The 14,161-nt window shown below is 40.2% G+C and overlaps 1 protein-coding gene and 1 non-coding gene across 7 annotated transcripts in view; one reads left to right on the top strand and one right to left on the bottom strand.

Annotated features, from left to right (window-relative positions):
• Positions 1 to 14,161, bottom strand: part of LOC101604446 (activating transcription factor 7 interacting protein) — a 138,561-nt gene that overhangs the window by 95,800 nt on the left and 28,600 nt on the right. The gene's annotated exons all lie outside the window — the stretch shown is intronic.
• On the top strand, positions 14,047 to 14,149 carry LOC123456501. The gene has a single exon (XR_006634576.1). It is a non-coding gene; the product is annotated as a U6 spliceosomal RNA (small nuclear RNA).

The following is a 14,161-nucleotide window of genomic DNA, read 5'->3' as shown; positions in this document are numbered from 1 at the left end:
GATTTTTGTCTTTTCTTTTGTTTATGCTCTAGAAGATCTCTTTCCTAGTCACTCACAAAGCACTGGGCAATTATTGTTACTTAATGATCTGGATCCACGTATGAGTCACAGTTACTCAACTTGGCTATGCTATTGTTCTTTCAAATGGCATAAATGTTCTTTAAGTAGCTCTCCTGCCACCATAACAAAAAGAGGGAGCAAAATCTGTTCTTTATCAATTTAATAATCACAACTCAGTAAATTACTGACCTGTCATAATATGTGGCACGCCAACAAATAATTCTGTCAATCTCCTGCTAATACCTCAGGTGATAAAATGTGGAAAGGAGTATCTTCAATCTAATTTTTTAAATAACCAACAACAAATGAAATATGTAAACTTCTCTCTGCAAGTAACTCCTTAAAGTAGGAATAAATCATGTTCGTGAAATGTTACATCAAAACCAAAATGGCACTGGGTGTGATAGCACAGGCCTTTAATCCCAGCATTTGGAAGGCAGGGATAGGAAGATCACTTTGAGTTCTAGGCTAGCCTGAGCAACAGCAAGATCCTATCTCAAAAGGAAAAAAAAAAAAAAGCAGGAAGGTGGGAGGGAGGAGGAAGAGTCATATAATGGGGAAAAACTTATGTAAATCACACATCTCAATCACACATCTGATGCAATTTGTACCTAAAATATATAAAATAACTATTATAATTTAATAATAAAATAATCCAATTTTTACATCAGTAAAGGACTTGAATACACATTTATATTAAAAAATCTGCCAACAATACTCTATAAAGAATAAGCATTGGGCTGGAGAGATGATTTAGTGGTTAAGCGCTTGGCTGTGAAGCCTAAGGACCCTGGTTCGAGGCTCGATTCCCCAGGACCCACATTAGCCAGACGCACAAGGGGGCGCACCTGTCTGGAGTTCATTTTCAGTGGCTGGAGGCCCTGGCGCACCAATTCTCTCTCTCCCTCCCTCCCTCCCTCCCTCCCTCCCTCCCTCTCTCTCTCTCTTTCCCTCCCTCCCTCCCCCCTTCTCTCTGTCTGTTGCTCTCAAATAACTAAATAAAAATAAGCAAAAAAATTAAAGAAAAAAAAGAATAAGCATGAGAAGATGCTCACCATGGAAACATAAATCCAAACTGCAACAGATAGCATGCCACATGCTCCATGAGAGCTAAACTTACAAAGAACAGTAATGTTACAAATGTAAAGAAATGAACCCTCTGTCACACAATGCATGTGAGACTATAAAATGCTGCAGCTGCTGTGGGAACAAGAGGCACTTCCTCAGCATATTAAACATGCATGTGCCATACAACTCGGCTGTTCAATACCATGACTACACGTAAAAGGAAAAAAAAAATGGGTATTCAAAAGCTCATTCACAAATGCTCCTATCACCATTGCTCCCATTAAAGCCCAAAACTGAAAACAAACCTAATGTCCAGCAGCCAATGAAAGGACAAAGAAAATGTGTATATCCATATAATGGAGTATTACACATTAAAAGGTATAAAATACTGACACAACATGACTGAACTTTAAATATACTGAGGGGAAAGACTAAGCACTGAAAAGACCACATACTGGAATGGTTTCACTCATACAAGACAGAAAATGGATTATAGACTGGCTGGGCCTAAAGGCTTAGTGAAAAAAACAAGGTGTGGATGTTAAAGGGACTAGAACTCCCTTTGTAGGGTAATGAAAATGTTACCACATTGATCATGGTAATAGATACATAGCTCTGTAAATGTGTTTTTTAAAGCCAAGGCATTATTCACCATTAAAAACTGAATTATGGGCTGAGGAGATGGCTTAGCCATTAAGGCACTTGTATGCAAAGCCAAAGGACTCAAGTTCAATTCCCCAGGGCCCACATAAACCAAAGGGGACACATGCATCTGGAATTCATTTATAGCGACTAGAGGCCCTGGTATACCCATTCTCTCTCTCAAACAAATAAATGAAAATTTTAAAAAGTGAATTGTCCTGGGTATGGTGATGCATGCCTTTAATCCCAGCACTTGAGAGGCAGAGGTAGCAAAGCCCTGAGTTACAAAGCCAGTCTGAGACTTCTGAATGAATTACATGTCAGTCTGGGCACAGGCAACACTACCTCAGGGGAAAAAAAAATAAAGGTGAATTGAAATAATATAAATCAACTGCATTTCAATAATTGAGATATTTTAGAAATAACACCAACAAAACTTCAATTGCGTGTTTTACTTTTGTATTTTTAGTCTAACCTGTTTTGCTGGGTCAGACTTAACATTAAAGGGAAAAAAAAAACCTGTTTATCTGTTCATAATGTAGGGAGTTTACATTTTTAGGCCAGTGAGTATAGCTATACTTTTGCTTATGAAAAAAGACAGAATCAACATTATGGAAGATAGTATCAACATTAGCCTTTTAGGTACTTATGTTTAACAACCAGTCTGTTTCTTTATGCTAAATGAGTCAAAATTCTATAGTATGTTTATTTTACAGGATAGTAGTAATGTGCATTAAATACACAAAATGAAGGAATGAAACAAGCCAAAAAAGGGACACATTTTTTTTTTCTGAGAGAGACAGATAGACTGGGGGGTGCCAGGCGTGGTGGCGCACACCTTTAATCCCAGCACTTGGGAGGCAGAGGTAGGAGCATGGCCATGAGTTCAAGGCCACCCTGAGATGACATAGTGAATTCCGGGTGAGCCTGGGATACAGTGAGACCCTGACCAAAGAAAGGAAGGAAGGAAGGAAGGAAGGAGGGAGGGAGGGAGGGAGGGAGGGAGGGAGGGAGGGAGGGAAGGAAGGAAGGAAGGAAGGAAGGAAGGAAGGAAGGAAGGAAGGAAGGAAGGAAGGAAGGAAGGAGGGAAAGAAAGAAGGAAGGAAGGAGGGAAAGAAAGAAGGAAGGAAGGAGGGAAAGAAGGAAAGAGGGAGGGGGAGGGAGGAAGGGGGGAGGGGGAGGGGGAGGGAGAGGGAGGGGGGAGGGAGAGGGAGAAAGAAAGAAGGAAAGAAAAAACAAAAGAGTGGGGGAAGGGAGGGAATTACCATGAATAGTCTACAACTATGGAAGTTGTCAATAAAAATAAATAAATTTTAAAAAAGAAAGAGCCGGGTGTGGTAGTGTACACCTGTAATCCCAGCACTCTGGAGGCAGAGGTAGGAGGATTGCCATGAGTTCAAGGCCACCCTGAGACTACATAGTGAATTCCAGGTCAACCTGGGATAGACTGAGACCCTACCTCAAGAAAAAAAAAAAAAAAAAAAAGAGGGCTGGAAGGATGGCTTAGCAGTTAAGGCATTTGTCTGCATGTCTGCAAAGCCAAAGGACCCAGGTTCCATTCCTCAGGACCCACATAAGGCAGATGTACAAGGAGACACACGCATCTGGAGTTTGTTTGCAGTGGCTAGAGCCCTGGCATGACCATTCTCTCTCTCTCTCCCTCTTTCTCTTTGTCAAATAAATAAATAAATAAATAAATAAATATTTTCTAAAAAGAAAGAGGGGGAGATAATGGGCACCCTAGGGCCTCTAGTTACTATAAACAAACTCCAAACACAACAGCTACCTTGTGCATCTGGCTTTATGTGAGTACTGGAGAATCAAACCTGGATCCCTAGGCCTTAACTACTAAGCCATCTCTCCAGACCTTATACCATCTTTTGAGTCTGGCTTATATGAATGGCTTGAGAATAGAGGTCTTGGGAACTGAACCCAGGCCAGCAGGCTTTTCAAGCAAGCACCTTCAACTGCTGAGCTATCTTTCCAGGTCCAATAAATTTGTTTCTAAGTGAGGTACATTACTTTAATTATCTGGAGTTGCATATAGTTTTCGTCGTATCTTAATGTTTTCTTTATAGCGTCTTGCCACCATTTATTTACTGGTCAGTACTTTAAATAAATATAACATTTTAGAAATATACAATTGGATTCTAAAACCTATGTTCATGTATGAAGCACTACAACAAATCTCATTATGAATCTAGTATAAGCTTAACACATATATATGTATGAGTCCCAAGCTTTGGTGTCAGAAAACATCTTAAAGCCAGGCATGGTGGCACATGCCTTTAATTCCAACACTCGGAAGGTGGAGGTAGGAGCCTGGGTTCAAACCCCAACATGGTAAAAAAATAGACAACAAATGTAGTTTAGAAAGAAATAACAAGACCAAAAAAAAAAAAAAAAAGACAAAAACCCTTTAATTAATTTAACATTTTATTTTTATAGCAAGATCTCTATGAGTATAAAAGGGGAAAAATTTAATTCCCATTCTAAAATTTTACCAGCAATAGCAATCTACTGGATAATGGAAATGTTTTGAAGCAGGTTAGTTTCCTAAGTTGGGTTGCTACAGCTGTTATAAAAAGTATGATATATTTTTAGAAAACACAGAGCTATCCAAAACTAAAAATTACCACTTAAGTAATTTCACCTTTCAGAATCTAAACAAGCATGACATGGTGGCACACATCATTAATTCCAGAATTTGGGAGGGGAGGCTGAGGTAGAATTGCTGTATATTCACGGCTACAGAGTGAGTTCCAGGTCAGCCTGGGCTAGAGTAAAATCCTGCCTCAAAAAGAGAGAGAGGGGGGCTGGAGAGATGGCGTAGCGGTTAAGCGCTTGCCTGTGGAGCCTAAGGACTCCCGTTCGAGGCTCGGTTCCCCAGGTCCCACGTTAGCCAGATGCACAAGGAGGCGCACGTGTCTGGAGTTCGTTTGCAGGGGCTGGAAGCCCTGGAGCGCCCATTCTCTCTCTCTCCCTCTACCTGTCTTTCTCTCTGTGCCTGTCGCTCTCAAATAAATAAATAAAATTTAAAAAAAAATACTTAAAAAGTATTTATAAAAAAAAAGAGAGAGAGAGAGAGAGAGGGCGGAGGAATGGCTTAGCGGTTAAAGCATTTGCCTACAAAGGCAAAGGACCTAGGTTCTATTCCCCAGGTCCCACGTTAGCCAGATGCACAAGGGGGCACATGCGTCTGGAGTTCGTGTGCAGTGGCTGGAGTCCCTGTTGCGCCCATTCTCTCTCTCTCTCTCCCCCTCTTTCTCTGTCAGATAAATAAATAAATAAAAATAAAATATTTTTTTAAAAAGTCAGTCCAAATAACAATCTGTAGAGATCCGTCTTGATATATATGTGTGTTTGTGTGCGTGTGCGTGTGTGTGTGTGTATACATACATACACACACACACAAGCATACTCACTTTGGGCAATCTCTTTCTAATCATCACCATTATCAATGAGCCAAAGTTCTTTGTTCTTTCTGCAAAAACATTAACTGACACAAATCACTAAGCACTCAGTTTCTGTTCTCACCTAAACCTATTTATGAACTGGGTACTAAGTGAATTTAGTTCCACTTCAGCTATAAAATTATGGAATTCAAATAGTATTTGTAGAAACTGATGAAATATGAGTACAAAAAAAGAGCTGCCATGTATCCATAAGTAAGAGACTATTCCAACACAAAAATCAAAAACTAGGGCTGGAGAGATAACTCAGTGGTTAGTTCAGGCACTTACCTGCAAAACCTAACAACCCAGGTTTGATTCCCCAGTACCTAGGTAAAGCCAAATGCACAAAAAAGCACAAAATTTGGAGTTCATTTGCAGTAGCTAGAGGTCCTGGCATTCATTCATATTCTCATTCTCTCTCTCTCCCTCTCTCTCTCTCCCCCTTTCCCCTTGCAAATGAATTAAATGTTTTACAAAATCAAAAGCTAGGATATGGCCGGGTGTGGTGGTACACACCTTTAATCCCAGCACTCAGGAAGACAGAAATAGGAAGACACTGTGATTCTGAGGCTACCCTGAGCCTATATAGTGAATTCCAGGTCAGCCTGGCCAGATCAAGACCCAACTTCAAAATAATAAATTAATTAAAATTAAAACTAGGATATAGAAAACTTTCAGGCAATTTCCTGACTGAAATCTGGGGGCGTTAAGGACCTTAAAAAACCTTTCAAGCTTTTATTCTCTACTAACATCTTAAATAAATGTTGCTACAAAACTCGTGCTCTTAAAAAACAACTTAAAGCCGGGCATGGTGGGGCACGCCTTTAATCCCAGCACTCGGGAGGCAAAGGTAGGAGGATCGCCATGAGTTCAAGGACACCCTGAAACTACAGAGTTAATTCCAGGTCAGCCTGGATCAGAGTTAGACCCTACCTCGAAAACCAAAACAAAACAAAAACTTAAAGACCAGGCGTGGTGTCGCTCGCCTTTAATCCCAGCACTCAGGAGGCAGAGGTAAAAGGATCACAGTGAGTTCAAGGCCACCCTGAGACTACAGAGTGAGTTCCAAGTCAGCCTGAGCTACAGTGAGATCCTACCGCCAAAAAAAAAAAAAAAAAAAAAAAAAAAACCACAAAAACTTACAGTGGGTTTTGTTCATGTACACACTATTTACTAGGTACATCATCATCAGTTTGTTCATTTACTTACTTCTGTGTGTATGTGTGACAGTTGGCATGTGAATGCTGGCACAGCTGTGCCACAACTCATGTGTAGGAGTCAGAGGACAGCTTCCAAGTTGGCCTTCATTTTCCACCACATCTGAGACAGGGACTCTCATTGTTCTCCTGTAGCAGCCTCAAAGGAAATTATCTACCTCCACCTACCTTTCTACCCGCAGCATGCTAGGATTACAGAAACCCCCCACAGCTACTGGCTTTTATGTAGGTTCTGAGAGTCCACATGTAGGTACTTTAGAGTTGCAGGCCATCTCCTCAGCCCTATGACTGTTTTAGAGACACGGCTGGTACCAAGGCTAGCCTTGAACTTGCTATGTACTAAGGATGATCTTAAACTCCTGACCTCCCTCCTCCACCTCTCCAGCACTGGGACAACAAGCATGGGCCACCAAGTCTGGCTTCACCAAGGACATTGTTACATAACATTTTTTTTTTTAAGCTGGGTCCCTCTCTAGCCCAGGCTGACCTAGAACTCTGTAGCTCAAGCTGGCCTCAAACTCACTGAGATCCTCTTATATAAGCCTCTCATGTGATGCCACCATACCCAGTATAGAACACTATCTTCTTAAAGGAAAAAAATAAAAATAAAAAAGATGAGTCACTTTCTATAGCCTCTGGCCTTGCTATTCCTTTCACCTAATGCCATACCCAGATCTATCTCTGAGGCTCCTTCACCAAGTCACCTCTTTAATGAAGCCTTCCTTAATCTGCAAATTAAAACCAAGATGTGGGCTGAAGAATGGCTTACGGATTAAGGCCTTTGCCTGGGAAGCCTAAGAACCCACGTTCGATTCTTTAGGACCCACGTAAGACAGATGCACAAGGAGGAGCATGTGTCTGGAGTTTGTTTGCAGTGGCTAGAGGCCCTGGTGCATCCATTCTCTTACTCTCTATCTGCCTCTTTCTCTCTCTCTCTTGCTCTCTCAAATAAATATTTTTAAAAAAAGATGCCTCCTTTCCTTTTGATTTGTTCCTTTGTCCTTAACACCACTGACAATCTGTACCATTTAATTGGTCTTTTCTATCCTCCCCTGCAGTAATGCAAGCTACTGACACACCCCCAGAGCTTGAAATAAATCTGAGCACTGAAGTAACTACTCAATGATTGCAAATGAATGATTGTTTGGAACATGTTTCCTCTTCTATGAAAAAGAGGGGTATTTAACTTTGGGGTGCTGGGAAGGTTAGCAGGGTGTACATAACATCAAGTGCACTCTGCCTGACATAACGCACCTACTCCATAAAGACTTGCTATTAATCCAAGAGACCTCAGAGCAGCTCAGCTTCCAACACGAGGCTAATGACTAAAAACTGCTATAGGTATCAAAGCCAGAATGTGGCTCTGATCTATCCACATTCTTGGCATTGCTCAAGTTTTTTACATAAATTTTGGAGAGATGGCTTAGTGGTTAAGGCCTGCAAAGCCAAAGGACCCAGTTCAATTCTCCAGGACCCACGTACCAGATGCACAAAGTGATGCATGAGTCTGGAGTTTGTCTGCAGTAGCTGCACCCATTCCTTCTCTTTCTGCCTCTTAAATAAAAATAAAAATTTTAAAAACATTATTAAAAACTTTACATAACCCCCTCAGACTGCCTTCCTCTGCCCTCTCCCCAGATGCCTCCATTTAATGCTCACTCTTTTTCCTACTGTGCCCTCTTCTATTTTATTTTATTCATTTTATTATTTTATTTTAGGTGCTCCTCAATCATCCACAATAACATGTCGATGGGCCCAATATCATGCAGGTCTTGTGCAGGTCACAACAGCCACTGTGAGGTAGTGAGGCAACAAGCACTTTACGCCCAGGAGCCAGCAAAGGCCCTTTTCCCAGCCCGTCGGCTGTGACTTTTTTTTCTACTACCTCTTCCCCTAGAGTCTCTGAGTCACTGATGAGATGACTGACTAAGTGCTGAGTACTCAAATACTACTTCTCAACACCTTGATGAGTTGAGTATTCCCAGCAATCTCTTCCATTAGAAAAGACATTTTTCCAATCAAAAGTGAGGCCAGAAGTGGTGGCGCATGCCTTTAATCCCAGCACTCGGGAGGCAGAGGTAGGAAGATCACCTTGAGTTTGAGGCCACCCTAAGAATACATAGTGAATTCCAGGAGAGCCTGAGCTAGAGTGAAACCCTACCTCGAAAAAAACAAAAAAACCAAAAAAAAAAGTTAAGAAAAATACTAATATATTCATAGATCTAAGTAGTTAGTAGGCGATTTGATGGGCATCTATATCCACACAGCCAAAGAGCAGAAACTTTTAAGTAAATGCTATAAAGAAATAATAATATTAAATATACAAAAATAGTCTAACAAATTGTTAACCTTCTATGGAATATACATACATATGGAAAATAAAATGGTATGGATCTTTTTCTACATGTATAACCATCAAATTTAGAAGTTTCATAATTTTCATGAACTGCCATGTTGCCATTAGAGTATTAAATACTAATAATCAAAATTGGACTTTTTAATGTTAACTACAGATATGACCTCTATGGATTTCTCATTGTCTTGATAGGGTTGGTAAACACTTCCCAATTTCAATGAAATTTTACATAGATTTCTGAAAACTGAACACATTAAAAAAAATTTTTAAACACTCAAATTCAATTGGTAGAATAAAAGGTTGCCTTTCTTTGCAATCTCAATCTCTAATGCACTTCTGCTCATAACCCTATTTATAATTCAGTTATAGCCATAAGACTTCACGAGTAGTTGCTAAGCAACAGCAGCATGCTCAGTTTGGGCCTATTGGAAATCTGGCTCTCTGCCACATTAAAGGATTTAACTGAGCCTAGAGCCTCCAGAATTTAAACAAGCAGAAGAAGATAAAGCAGAGAAGTAGGAGGAATAGAGAAATGAAAAATGTCACAAGGACATCCAATAAGAATAGGCCAAACACAATTAAACTCTTTTCAAGGGTTCACAACTTCAGACCCAGGACCTTATTTGGATATTTCCAAATACTTACATTTCTCAAGGTTTGTGTGTTTTTAGGTGTGTGCAAATGCAAACACCTACACATGTGGAGGCAAAGGAAGATCTCAGGTGACCACCACGATTATTCTTCTGACTTATTTCTGAGACAAACTCATTTTTTTAATTAGACTTTCTGATAAGGGAACCACAGCGATCTTCCAACTCCACCCCCTCAATGGGGTTATATGCGTGTCCATCCACCCATGCCCGGCCTTTTACATGGGTTCTCACACATGCACCAAAGGCATTCTTGTCCATTGAGGTATCTCTCCAGGCCAGTTTCCTCAAAAGTTTTTACCAAATTTTCTCTGCTATAACTTGAAAGGTACTCTTCTGGTAAGCAAACAAACAACTGACTAGCCACTGTTAACAGCACAAACGTGTGTGTGTGTGTGTGTGTGTGTGTGTGTGTGTGTGTGTGGTGTAAAGAATACCCCTTGCTTGGGGTGGAGGAAAAACAGACTTGGGGCATCTGGAAGGTGTCCTTGGAGGTTACTTATTCTACCTCAGTTACTTAAAATGATTAAGAATCTTGATCCATTTCTCTTCTGAAGTTCTGAGCACAACTTGGGGACCATCAAAGGGAATGTTGATTATATACCTACATAGAGAGGATGTGCTCAGTGCTGGCACCAAGGTGAGTATGTAGAAAGGTTTCCATGGAGATACAGTGAACTTCACATACAAATGCATATATGATATAGAGAAGGTTACTTTGTGATGGCCTTAGCACTATAGTTACCTACACTATTTAAATGGCCTTTATGGGCTCATAGGGAACTTACTGTTTCTAAAGGTTTGTGAAAACCTCCATGCACCAGATACTAAACAGTATTTTGGAACTTAACTCATCTGTAAGCTGGATATTTAGCTGGCTGTGTTGCTTTCAGTATTCTTTTTCTTTGCATTTGTTTAACATATATAAGGTGAATTTTGGGTATATTGAAATAGATGTTAATATTATCTACCAATAAATTCATCTCTTAAATTCAACCAAAAAAAAAAAGAATAACCCCTTGCAGAGAATTGGGCAGCATTATGTGGGAAGTAACTATGATTAATTAACTCTTCATGGACTACAGACAAAATTCATTTCCTCACATTCTTTTATCCCTGTATGCCTAGCTAACTCCAAAAAGATGAGCTAAGAGCTGGAAAGATGGCTTAGCAGTTAAAGTGCTTATATGCGAAGCGTAACTGATGTCCCAGGTCCAATTTGCCAGGACCCATGTAAGCCAGATACACAGGTGGTAAATGCCCTGGCTTGCCCATTCTCTCCTCCCCCCCAGGCTTCTCTTAAATAATTTTTTTAAAGATGAGTTAAGTTTATACACCAGACCACACCATTTTTCAATTTGAAACTTCTAACAATTATAAAATTTAGGAATCTTATTAATAACCTCATAGTGTTACAAAAATTATCTGTCACTTCTCAATAGAAATTAGTAAGACAGTATTTTAGCATTTATTCATTCATTAAAAATTAAATATGACCAGGTAGGGTGGCGAACCCCTTTAATCTCAGTGCTTGGGAGGCAGAGGCAGAAGGATCTCCTTGAGTTTGAGGCCAGCCTGAAACTACAAAGTCAATTCCAGGTCAGCCTGAGCTAGAGTAAGACCCTACCTCAAAGAAAAAAATAAAATTAAGTATGGAAGCCAGGTATGGTGGCGCATGCCTTTAATCCTATCACTTGGGCAGCTGAGGTAGGAGGATTTCCATGAGTTTGAGGACAGCCTAGAGCTACAGTTAGTTCCAGGTCAACCTGCACTAGAGTGAGATCCTATCTCAAAAAATCAAAAATAGAAAAAGTAAACATGGAGAAAAATAAAACCTTACAGCATAAAGGTAACTTACACCCAGAAAACATCAGACTTCATACTAAAAGGTCATAGGCAGACTGGAGAGATTGCTTAGCATTTAAGATGTTTGCCTGCAAAACCTAATGAACCAAGTTCAATTCCCCAGTACCCATGTAAAAGCCAGATGCACAAAGTGGTACACGCATCTACAGGCCTTTGCAGCAGCTAGAGGCCTTGGTGCACCCACTATCTGTCTGTCTCTCTCTGATAGTAAATAAATAAATAATTTAAAAAATAATATAAGTGTATAAACTAAAGGCAAAAACAAAAGTGTGATATTTTACTCAATGTTGTAGCAATCCTAACCAAATCAGTACAAACTCAAATACCTAAAGATACAATGAAGAAAAAGTAATTCACGACAGGAAAGGAAATATATTAAAGCTACAAAATACGAAGAAACTGAAATAGTAATTTTCATTGACAAGTTTTCTGGAGGGGTAAAAAAAGGAAAAAGGTAGGAAAAAAACAAAGTAAGAAGAAAAATAAGAACTAAAGAAATGTAAAGGTTTCTAATGGCTTAGGACTACTACTGCGTGTCACAAGACTAAAATCAAGTAAAATAAAATCTTTGCTATCATCTAGACATGTAACTTTCAGAAAGCTGATGAAAAATGCTAATAATACCTTTGGTTTGTACAATATGTTCATATATTAAAGTTCTTAAATTTAACATTTAAAAAAATCCTTTAGAAAGATGTGAGAATTACAGTGAATTCCAGGTCAGCACAAGCTAGGAGATCCTACCTCGAAAAAAAAAAAAAAAGATGTGAGAATTAAACTGAGGGGCTGGGAAGATGGACTGGCCACACAGGCGTGAGGACCTGAGTTCAGATCACTAGCACCCACATACAACCATGTGTGGCGGTGCTGGGAATCTCAATGCAAGGAGATCCATATCCCTGGAGCTGAGCTCATCTAGCCCAACAGGTGAGCTCCAGGTGTAACGAGACCCTGTCTCCAAAAAGAGAGTGGAGAATAAAGGAGGAAGACACCTAATGAGAACGCACAGACATGCACCCACACATCTATATGACATACATCCATGCACATATACCACACATGCAAAAACAAAACATAAACTGACATCAGACTTGTCATGAGCAATACTAAATGCTAAAGTAAACAACCTAAAAGTTCAAGGAAAATAACTTTTTCCCTGGAACTCTATTAACAACCAAACTAAAAATACCTACTTCTAAGTGGGAAAATTTTGCTATAAAATAATTACATGAGGATATATTAAAGGTACAAAAATCCCTAAGAAGTAGGTGGAGAGATGGCTTAACCATTAAGTCAACGGACCAAGGATTGATTCCCCAGGACCCATGTAAGCCACATGCACAAGGTGTCGCAAGTGACCAGAGTGCATTTGCAGCTGCTGAAAGCCCTGGCATGCCCATTCTCTTTCTCTCTCTTCTCGCTCTCAAATAAATTTTTTTTTAAATTGTTTTTAATCCCCAAGAAACAATCTGATAAAGAAAACAAAGCTCGAGCTGGAGAGATGGCTTAGCGGTTAAGCGCTTGCCTGTGAAGCCTAAGGACCCCGGTTCGGGGCTCAGTTCCCCAGGTCCCACGTTAGCCAGATGCACAAGGGGGCGCTCGCGTCTGGAGTTCGTTTGCAGAGGCTGGAAGCCCTGGCGCGCCCATTCTCTCTCTCTCCCTCTATCTGTCTTTCTCTCTGTGTCTGTCGCTCTCAAATAAATAAATTTTAAAAAAATTAAAAAAAAAAAAAGAAAACAATGCTAAAAAAAAAAAAAATCAAGGACAGGCTGAAATAAATGTAGATTGGCAGATTCATCATGCTTAAAGTAAGTTTTCAGGACTGGAGAGACGGTTCTGTGGCTAAAGTGCTTGCCTCCTCAGCCTGAAGTGGATCCTTAAATGCCAGGTGAAAGACAGAAGCCATGGTGCGCGTCTGTGATCCTCGCACTTTGATGGAGGCCTCTTTCGGGTGAACAAAGAGGAAGCAGCCAGAGAACAAAGGCCGAGCGGGTTCCAGAAGAAACCGTCTCCATGTGGTGGAATAGGGAAGACAGCCCCAAGCTGTCCTCAGACCTCCACGCACACACCATGGCACAGGCATACCTGTACTCCATACACAAATACATTTTTAAACTTCAGAGCTAAAGCTGGGCATGGTGGCACACGCCTTTAATCCCAGCATTTGGGAGGCAGAGGCCGGAGAATCACTCTCAATTCAAGATTACATGGACTACACAGTCAGCCTGGGCTAAAGTGAGACCCTAACTTGAAAAACCAAATTAAAAAAAAAAAATCAGAATTAAAATTAAATCACCAGAAATTTCAACGTGGAAGCTAGAGGGTTTAGGGATTACAGAATATGGGGGCGGGGGACTATCACGGCAGAAATAAAACTATCAGGAAAAAAGACAGTAGCTGGACTTCAAGCTAGTAAGATGAGAATATTATCAGGTTAAGTACCATATACAAGATGCATATCTAATAATAAAGCAGTATGGAAAAGTTATGCAAGACAAATGCTAACCCAAAAATCAAAGAGTAGACATATAAAACCTATGTAAAACATATATATTATGGTTTGGTTTTTTTTTGTTTGTTTGTTTTTTCAAGGTAAGGTCCCACTCTAGCCCAGGCTGACCTGGAATTCACAATGTAGTCTCAGTGTGGCCTTGAACTCCAAGTGCTGGGATTAAAGTCGTGTGCCACCACGCCCAGCATAAAACTTATCTTTAAAATTTCAAAATGGGTTCTTGCTTCAGCAGCACATATAATAAAACTGGAACTGTACAGAGAAGACTAGCACGGTCCCTGCACAAGGATGACACACAAATTCGTGAAGTGTTCCATATTTTAAGGCACTCTCAC

Source organism: Jaculus jaculus, chromosome 23 (assembly GCF_020740685.1).
Source record: "Jaculus jaculus isolate mJacJac1 chromosome 23, mJacJac1.mat.Y.cur, whole genome shotgun sequence".
NCBI classification, from domain to species: domain Eukaryota; kingdom Metazoa; phylum Chordata; class Mammalia; order Rodentia; family Dipodidae; genus Jaculus; species Jaculus jaculus.
Note: the sequence above shows the minus strand (reverse complement) of the source record. Positions and strands in the feature narration are given on the sequence as shown.